At 36.7% G+C, this 9,243-nt stretch overlaps 1 protein-coding gene across 1 annotated transcript in view; it reads left to right on the top strand.

Moving 5' to 3' along the window:
- Positions 1 to 3,056: 3,056 nt before the first annotated feature.
- The window catches only part of LOC141433915 (CUB domain-containing protein 2), a 28,981-nt gene continuing 22,794 nt past the window's right edge, over positions 3,057 to 9,243 (top strand). The window contains exon 1 of the mRNA XM_074096057.1: positions 3,057 to 3,128. The gene's annotated coding sequence lies outside the window, so the exon portion shown is untranslated. The remainder of the gene's footprint in view (positions 3,129 to 9,243) is intronic.

Here is a 9,243-nt window from a genome sequence, read left to right as displayed (position 1 = left end):
TTTACCTTTGTACCTACATGTATCTCAGCGTTTGCCGATTGTGTTTCTTTCTTTATTGTATTGTATTGTAAAACTCTTTATTGTACGTCAAAACATATGAACTGATGACTTTATTTTCGTACTATTAAGAGTTTATAAATATGTTTCCATACATATACAACCACAAAAGTCCTGCCATTCTCAGTAAGGACTTCGAGCACGCCTACTCAAAGTAAAGTAGAACTGCAATAGTAACAAGTCCACTTTTAAAACAGTGATCCTCCCTTTATTTAATTCTCATTAACAAAGCGACCACCTGTACCAACTTCCAGCATAATCCCCCCAAAACTCGGGAACTTTCGTCCAAGTTCACTCGGTTATTTATAAATTGTTGCCAGTTTAAACTCTGTTGGATACTTTCCGAGTTATGTGAATTTATTCCCCGAGTTAGGGGCCGTCCTTAATTAATTATAAATATTTTCCATGCATGAATAGTTCTCGGAGCAGCTGCGCAACTTTGTAGTCGTCGGTATTATTTTATGTTTTACTTAAGGTTCTCATTTTATTAAGCTAATGCATGATAGGTCAATTATTAAGAAGGTATAAAAAGTATTAAGGATTTTTTGAGTAAAACATAAATTCGTGGAATCAGATGAACTAAGTAGCTATTTGGATGTATAACTAACATTAGGTACTCTATTAGCTCGCATCGCATACGTGACGAACACTGACTTACAAGATACAGGCCTTGCATAGTCTGTGAGTCAGGATCCAACTTGTTTAATTATGAAATGTTAAACCTAAGTTTTTCTTTGTAATTGTTTATTTTTCTCTTGCAATTTTGTCTTATTGAATTAATATTTTATTATTATTAATAATAAAGGTTACACGGTTATTAATTTACGCCCTATATAAAAAGTGTATAATCAAGTGCACTATGTATCCTATCTATTCGAGCCACTCAAAAATATGTTACCAGGGCCTTATTACATCGGACCAAGAGTCCATTGCATGTTACATATTTTTGAAGGGTTAGATAAGTCCATGTTTTTGCACTTGACTGTAAGTACCTATAATACAATATTTTTAGAGCAGGCGAAAAAAATTGACAATGGCCTTTATGTCTAGCCTACAGTGATCACCAAACTGTTTTTGATGAGGTTTAAAAAATATCAATCGTATTAAATAAAGAAGTAAGAAATGAAAAAATATCGTCATTCTAAACATGTCGAAACAAGTTTGTTGTTTCTGACAGCGCCGTCACTTGACTCTCCCTACCACGAAACAAAGTGCAAAGCGGAAACGATACAGAATAAGGATTTCTGTGATTTTTTTTAGCATCCGAACCGACCGGTAAACACTTTTGAAAAATAAGTTACAGCAAATATGTAACAATTAGCAAGGACATAATGATCATTTATATTCTTTTGGTATCATAAGTAATATTAACTGTTTTTTTAAACGTTTTCAATAAAAAGACTAGTCAAGATTAACCCTTTTTGTAATGCTAAAAAAACGTAGCACAGTTGGCGCTCGCGCTCTGGTATTATCGTGACATGAGCTACCGTTTGTCAACTTTGATAGCAAGCAAGAATGTTACGTCAGACGAACCTCACGAATTCACGATACTAGCGCCATCTAGCGATATAGTGATATTTCGTCAAAATACCCTCTTTGTATGGAGAACGAAACAAATATACCGGCTGAGTAATTTCCGCTGAAAATTTTGGCCCACTCTACATACAAAATTACCTTGCATACATTTGAGGGCCAGATTGTTTGCCGCTCGGTATAGTTTAGTTTTTTTATTGCTCTGGAAACATACTTTGCCTATTGTACATGATTACTTCTGTTAGCTGCGAAGCCAATTTAATCGAAACTGAAGCGAAAATCGCGTCATGTCCAGCGCTGGCAAGTGGGTCGCGTGTTGATCAATCGAGCAGCCCCGCGATCGCAACCAATTACAGGATCACAGCTGCCGCTCCTCTACAGGACAGTTTTACTGTTCGCTTGCTAGGGTTATCAGTATCACAAAAGGAAAAATGGAACCCTTGTAGAATCACTTTGTTGTTAGTCTGTCAAGACTCTTTTTCTCAGGAACGCGTGAAGATAGCAGAAATTAATATCGAATACTCAAATCTGAAATCATTTCAAACTGTGATAAAATCAAACTTCTAAGTAACCGTTTAAAGTTATGATACCACAGACAGCCAGACAGAATGACGGACAGATAAACGTAAACTTATAATAAAATTATATAACAATCTATTGCCTGAGATAACAGAATTGATTTCAAGAAAAAAAAAGATCTTTTAATTCCCAAAAATAGCAAACTAAGTCTCTTGGCATAAGTAGATGATGAAAAGAAAAAATATATCATCATCATCATTGCTGGCGCCTACACGCCCCACAGCTAGGCACAGGTCTGGTCTCAGACTGAGAGGTCTTGGGCTGTAGGTAGTTCCCATGCGCGGTCGCTTCGCAGATGTATTTGATTCCGCACGATGTTTCCATTCACTGAATAGCTTATAGATTCCAAATGTAATAGTGGACATAAATTCAGAAAAACTCAAAGGTATGGGCTTGGGTTCGAACCCGCTTTTCTCTGCTTGATAGGTCACAGGACAAACAAGCCTTTTTGAAAGAATATAATGTACATATGTATGTATTTATTGTACTCTTTATTGTACAAAAGAAAATAAACAAAACAAGTGAAAAACTTTTTGATACATGTACAAAGGCGAACTTATCCCTTTAATATATTTTTACCTACTTTGAGTGGATGATAGGAGCAATCAGTCATGGTCCAACAACTAGTAAGTTTAAAAGTCAAAAAAGTGGAAGCTACAATTCAGTGCTTTAACTCATAAAAATAAAACTACTATGTAATACACAAGCATAAAACATTATAATACATGAGAATACAAAAAAAAACAAAGGAATGTTCTCAAACATTAAAGGAGATGGTGTGAGCCACATCATTCTCAAGCCTTCCCTGATCCCACGTTGGGATACAATCCCATTATTTCAAAGTTATTTTTAATCTGGGATGCTAACGTGGTGTTGTTTCTGTGCAGTGCTCGCGGGCGAGACTCCAGAGCATTCGAGCCGGGCCACGCTCGCTGACCCTTCACCTACTAAACTTCCAAGTACGTCACTTTTATAATCTACTATTAACACACGCTCAGATAAGATCACGGTATCCACTTGGACTCGACGATCCTCGGTCAGTGTCAGCAAAACCAGTCTGAGGCTTCTTTTCCTTCAATGGCATTCTAAATTGTAATTCCGAAACCGGTGAGATCTTATTACAGCGTAAAATTGAATGCTCCCACACTTCCCACAGTCCCACAGCCCCGGTATTGCACGAATTATATTAATTTAAGTGGCACGAGCACTAATTAGAATTCCTTTGTTGAATTTGTATTGTCCCCCGAAATACCTCCTCACAATAGCTATATAGAAAGAAAAGTCTGACAATAATAACCAAACCAACAACAATTAAGAAAACCCCCGACTTGTCACTTCAAAGTTCAATATCTCAAAAACGGCTTAACCGATTGTGATGAAACATGTCTAAGAACAATTGCAAGAAAACCTGCTTTCAAATAAAAAAAACCGCATTCAAATCTTTCCACCCGTTTATTTATTTATTTTCGGAGAACCAACAGCTAATAACTTACAGAATATTATTTTATAGTAATCCTATCGTATTTGTAATACAAATAAATTATTTATAGTAACAATATGGTAACGGAAAATGTAATGGGAAATGGAAAATATCACCATGTACTTGGCGTGCCGCCAATGGGTAGGGATCTGATAGCTATCACACCATTCCATTTCGATAAATGTTGCCGCCTTTACACCTCGTATTTTTATGGTCCTTTAAAAAGGAATGGCATTCCAAATTGAACGAGGACGAGCCTCATTGTGTTAGATGTTCTTTTGTTTCCGCGTTGCCCTGTCCCAGCGTGATATAGCTTTGTTTAGCTTTAAGCTTATTCACCATCTCCTGATAAGGTTGTCTTTAACAAATATTTTGTTAATCTCAATCAAGCACGACGCGGCCTTGGCACCGTTTTAAGCGTTCATCAGGAGTAATGAACGAGGTTCGCATATTTTAATGATGTGTCTTGTTGGCGTACGCGTGTTGCATTTGAGATTTAATTTTGTTCAGTTTCTTTATCAACGCTGTGCGGCCAGTTATGCTCAGAAATAAGTTAACATTAATCCGCGTAACTATGGAGGTAATAAAATAAGTTTAATTTTATTACAACTTTTTATTTAACTACCAATTTTCGTATTTAAGTATAAGTTGCCTTCAAATGTTGCAAATTGAAATTGTTTTGATATCTCTAGGAACTTTTTAACTGTCTGTCAGCAGTTGTATACTTTATGAAGTTACTCGTAAGTAGGTACGTAGGCCTCAATTTGATGTCTTGCCGTTTTGCACAATTATTTTTTCCCAAATGTTTTATTCCCCAAGTCACGATTTTCTCTGAAACTATATTATTTTCGGAACTTTCATAAAACAAACCTAACCTAACATCTGCTCTATAAAACGATAAGAAAATACACTGGGAAAAATTTTTGGTTTCGGAGAAATTTGTTAGTTGGGAAATAGTTATGCGAAAAGGCAGTACACCGTCTTGAGACGTTCAGAATCAGAGAGCGGAACTTTGGTGCGGGTGACCTCATTATGACGTGAAGTCACATAAGTATAGGATGTTTTTAAAACAAAATTACAACAGTGCAATGATTCTTAATAATTTGGTACCTTAAGTTTTCTAGGATGGTTCATATTATATGTTTTATCGATAGTAGACTTATAATGTTGCTCACTCCTGTAGATAGATTTTTTTTCACTTCCCGTTTTATTGTAAAAATAAATTGAAACTTTATTTCGGCGAACCGTATGTGTGGTGAGATTAATAGGTTTTGTAGTATTAATCTCACCAAACGTGACCATCACTAGAAAACCTGATTTCAAATAAAAAAACCGCATTCAAATCGGTCCACCCGTTTGAGAGCTACGGTGCCATAGACAGACACACATAGCGGTCAAACTTATAACACCCCTCTTTGCATCGGGGGTTAATAAAAATAATTGCACATGGACGCGCCACTAATCAAATCACCCCCGCACCCCTCGCCCGGCACTTAAACTACCTACCCAGGGAAGTTGCAAATCGAGTCGCCTGGCGAGGGAAAAAGTTATAATGGCTCCACTAAAGCTGAGCCGCATAAGCCGCGACACATAATCTGGACTTTGGAGTCTGGATGTACCTAGATACTACAGGCAAAGTGAATAAAGAACAGCAACCTTCAAACAAAGGTACAAAGTAACTGGGTGTTTTCAAAAAAAAGTGTACCTAGGTACCTTTTCCATTCTTTCAATGCTGAAAAAATATGGTTTTTCCTACTCGGCACAATTAATTCCGATAGTTTCAAAAATGACAGTTTTGTGACGTTTTTTCCATACAATCAGTATGGGCGTGACAAAACTGACTCATAAAATTTTGTATGAAAAATTAAATACATTTTAAAAGAAAAGGTATTTACACTTTTTTTTAAACGCCCAACTATTACCACAACCAGGACTTATCAGCACGCACAATAAACAATAAATAATTAAGAAATAAAGGTACAGTACAACGTACAGCTTTTATGGATCTCTTTATCGCGTCATCTTTTTTTTGTTTGATTGACAAAAAAATGGGTGTCCAGTTCCCAACGTAGTGATATGTTCTTTAATATTTCCTGAAAATCTAATTGAATTTATAAATCTAATATATAAAATTGTCGGGTCACAAATGGTTGATGAAATTTTTTGTGTAAGTATATTCAGTAGGTCTGCGAATAGGATATTGTATAAATCAAACACAAACGCATTCTCAGACCTTATACATGCTTAGAAGAATCTTAACAGCGCGATTCAGAGTTGTGGAGCGCCCGTACTAGCGCCATCTATCGGGGTATAACGAAACTACCCTCGTACAATTATTTCTAGTTTTTAAAGAAAGAAAGAAAGAATTACAATATCTTTTTCTACAGATATAAACTATTTTTCTACTTCTACGCGGACGGATTCGCGGACAACAGCTATAGTAGAATATATTTTATTTTCCCATGAATCAGTGGGCAAATCGCAGTTGCAATGCAGCAACACTTCATCTTAGCTACAAAGAATTAATTATGAAGGCCTCCTCTTTGTAATATTTGAGAGCCTCTCTCGTCTTTACTCTTTTACCTGTAGATAAAGAATACTTCAGTCAATGTCCCGAAAATGTTTGAACTCAACATTATACCAGTAGAGATTAGATATTATTAATAAAAGTTTTTAAAGATAGCGGCTTTTTTCCTGACTATACTTTTTGCTTCGTGCTTATATTATCATCTAAATGCTAGTACATACCTATATATTTTTTCCATTACTGAAAGTGGGAGTTATTCAATTAGTGAGATTTTACTTACACAAACGCACAAAAGGTTACATAAAAGCTCGTGAAAAGATTAATTCAATACGGTTGTCAACAACTCCTGAATTTGCGATGGTTTATAGTTTATTTATTTATTTTTTACATTCTTTATTTTATAAAAAAGTTATTTTATAATACGATTTTTATTTTTTAGTCAGTACAGAATCAAATGAGACTCGCCCGCGGCTCCATAAATATATTAATATGAAAATAATGTATGTCTAATACAAACAGTATTCAGTAAAGAGACAAGAGAAAACTTAAATCGGTTGAAAATTGGATTTACTATTATTTTTTGAAAATACCTGTCTCTTTCTGAAACGCTTATCATTCGTGTATGTTCGTAAGTTAAGTACTTACCTAAGTAAGTATGCAATGCATGTACTTAAAGCAAATTTTGTTGTAACTGGAAGGAAACTTTTTTTTTAAATGTCATAAAGTATTTATTCTTAGCAGTCCCAAGTCACGTTCCTTCCTGCAATTTCGTGCCAAATGAAACTGCAGACAAAGAAACGTTTTGTTTCCAAGTGAGGTCGCCCTTTTGCTTGTACGAGTCACTCCCTTCTGTGCTACGATATAATGTACAACTGAAATTGCATTGCATTAAATGATTAAATCTTTACTCTATATAAATTTCTTTGAAAGAAAGAAGGAAAGAAAAAAAAATGTATTGCCACAAAAAAGCACTGAAATAAAATAACATATTTATTGACTATGGCAAAAGGGACCGGCTCAGCATAAGCCGAGTCCACGCAGCGAGCCGCGAGGCCTCGACGCTGGGTTTCAGCCGGGCCCTTCCGTCTCTGAGCTATGCTGTCTATCAATTTACGACGACCGGATGGCCAAGTGGTAGAGAACCTGACTACGAAACTTGAGGTCCCGGGTTCGATTCCCGGCCGGGGCAGATATTTGTGTGAGTAACACGAATGTTTGTTCTCGGGTCTTGGATGTTTTGATATCTATTTAAGTATGTATTTATCTATATAAGTATGTTTATCCGTTGCCTAGTATCCATAGTACAAGCTTTGCTTAGTTTGGGACTAGGTCAATTGGTGTCAAGTGTCCCATGATATTTATTTATTATTTATTTATTTACCCTACCTCTACCTACATAAATTACTCTACTTACATACTCCGCCCATTCGTTCATTAATTCGTTTCATTTTACATTCTCCTGTTCGTGGTAAAGTAGTCTCCTGCAGGGCTACTACGAAACTCGAAACTCGAAGTTCGTGTTATGCGATCCCTCTCGCTCTCGTATTAAATATTATAAGTGTCAGAGGGACCGCACGACACGAACTTAGAGTTTCGAGTTTCGTAGTAGCCCTGCTGTTTAGTCCTTATGGCCAATGTATACTCCGTCTGCGTAGAATTCGTTTATCGTTATACCGCGGGAACTATGCAATTTTCCGGGATAAAAACTATCCTATGTACTTCTCCGGGACACAAACTATCTGTGTACTGAATTAGATCTGAGGTAACAAACAAACAAACAAATAGACTTAGACTCCCACTAATACAACAAATCCTACATCAAATCACGGAGAACGTAGCGTAGAACGCCCACCAACGAGATGGACGGATGACCTGGTTAAAGCTGCGCGTTCACGATGGATGCAGGCTACTTCCTACCGAAGCAACTGGAAACTGGATACGTGGGGGAGGCCAACAGTGGACCCCCTATGGCTAATATGATGATGAGAATGACTTCAAATCACTATACAAATATTTAATGGTACCTTTCCTATTTTATCCTACTACTTCATAATTTTGCCGTATCGCCTTCCATTATGAAGGTACATTAAACTTTGTATTACGGCGTCGCCACTTTTCTTTCACATTTTTCTCGTGTTAGCCGTTTAAAAACCTCATTAAGGAGTGTTGTTTAAATGGAACTTTTAATGGGCTGCCGGCGGCACAAGTGTCGGCTGCGGTCCTATAGAGATCCGCTGCAACCTTCACCCAACCTTAATTAACGCCTCAGATTACAAGTATTCGGTATCACTCTTTGAAGATTAGAAATCGTGACTTAAAAACATAAGACACGTTTATTTTCAAACTTTTTATGGGAGACAAGAACGTGAATGTATTTTGAGATATTTCCATGGGATGAGAATTCTGCTATTTAAAAAAGCCACTGGCATAAGCTAGCTAGCATAAACTGAAACTGATTTATAAGTGTTCAATTTTTTTTTCCACCTACCTACTATTTTTCTCGCTGTCGTGAGGTGAAAACTTGTGTGTTCCGCTCGGCTGTAAAGTTGTTTAGCATCTCGTGCCTTTGAAGCCCTCGACTACGCTCAGTATTTTTCTTTGGAACCACTCGCTTCGCTCGTGGTTCAATCCTAGATTCCTTCGCTTGCTCGGGTTTCAATATAATCACTCGTGCCAAACAGTTACTTTCCAGTCAGTTCAGTGTTGTTCACTTCTTTCGGTAGTTTCATGTTCAAAAGTTACTTTCCAGCCTTGCATAACAAATAACTATTTTTTATTTCTGAATAAAAACGATACAATTTAAAAAGTTAAAAGGTTCACCTTTGTCGGACACAACACGGATTTGTCGTCATCATCATCTTCAGTATACGCTAAACTACATGCTTCTGTTAGCCATACAATACGTTCCCTAAACCATTTAAGTTAAGAGATTAATCATGGAATTTGTATACACGATATACTTGTACCCTCAGCACAATGCTCAGTTCTGTTCCTGACATGTTGCACGGCCTTGCTCAGGGAAAGGATAAAGGATTAAATGAGAAAGCGATTCATTCATAATACCATA

The sequence above is a fragment of the Choristoneura fumiferana genome, chromosome 13 (genome assembly GCF_025370935.1).
Source record: "Choristoneura fumiferana chromosome 13, NRCan_CFum_1, whole genome shotgun sequence".
NCBI lineage: Eukaryota > Metazoa > Arthropoda > Insecta > Lepidoptera > Tortricidae > Choristoneura > Choristoneura fumiferana.
This window is presented reverse-complemented; position numbering and strand designations above follow the sequence as displayed.